Here is a 1,017-nt window from a genome sequence, read left to right as displayed (position 1 = left end):
AACCCGTGTCCCCTGCATCGGCAGGCGGACTCTCAACCACTGCGCCACCAGGGAAGCCCAGAAGGTCATCTTTTGAGACCTAGAGAAGAGCTGTAGAGAAGGAAGACTTAGAAGAGCAGGACATTGAGAATAAAATCTGAGGGGTTTGGGGGGGAAGAAGCTGACTAGAGATATACAGGCAGCTGAAAACCATGACTCTGTAATGCTCTGACTTCTCTTAGATGTGTAGATTTCCACCAGTAGTCACGAGTAGTTTAGAAGCTAGTCTGCTGTAGCTGACAAGTCAAATGGTGCCATCTTGAAATCACAGTAGGGGTTTCCCAGGTGGTGCAGTGGTTAAGAATCCGCCTGCCAATGCAGGGAACATGGGTTCAAGCCCCGGTCCGGGAAGATCCCACATGCCATGGAACTACTAAGCCCACGCACCACAATTACTGAGCCTGCACTCTAGAGCCTGCCAGCCACAACTACTGAGCCTGCATGCCACAACTAGTGAAGCCCGTGCTCCTAGAGCTCGTGCTCAGCAACAAGAGAAGCCACCGCAATGAGAAGCCCACAGACTGCAACGAAGAGTAGCCCCTGCTCGCCGCAACTAGAGAAAGCCCGCGCACAGCAGCAAAGACCCAACGCAGCCAAAGATAAATAAATAAATAAATAAATATTAAGAAAAGAAACTACAGTAAACTGTTTTTCTAAGGCCACTGCCCAAGTTCAAGTCCTCAGGATCTTCAGCCTGGATTACCCATCTAAGGTAAAATGCCACATCTTCTGCACTCCTCACATATCATTTACTCCATATTTTTATAGCACTTATTGAAACCGTTCACCTCTGATTGGGACTTGAACCCATGTGCCGGGACTCGAACCCAGCCTAAACCCAGAATGGGACTTGAACCCACAGACTTTTAATTAGAATCAGTCAACTCATGTCTGGACTTACTGAGGCTCAGGTTCTTTGTGTCTCAGCACAGAAGGAATTCATCAAGAGGCAAAGTGATAGGCAAGAAGTAGCTTTAT

Source organism: Lipotes vexillifer, unplaced genomic scaffold, assembly GCF_000442215.2.
Source record: "Lipotes vexillifer unplaced genomic scaffold, Lipotes_vexillifer_v1.1 scaffold1272, whole genome shotgun sequence".
NCBI classification, from domain to species: Eukaryota; Metazoa; Chordata; class Mammalia; order Artiodactyla; family Lipotidae; genus Lipotes; species Lipotes vexillifer.
The sequence above is the reverse complement of the archived record's forward strand: the minus strand, read 5'-3'. Positions refer to the sequence as shown.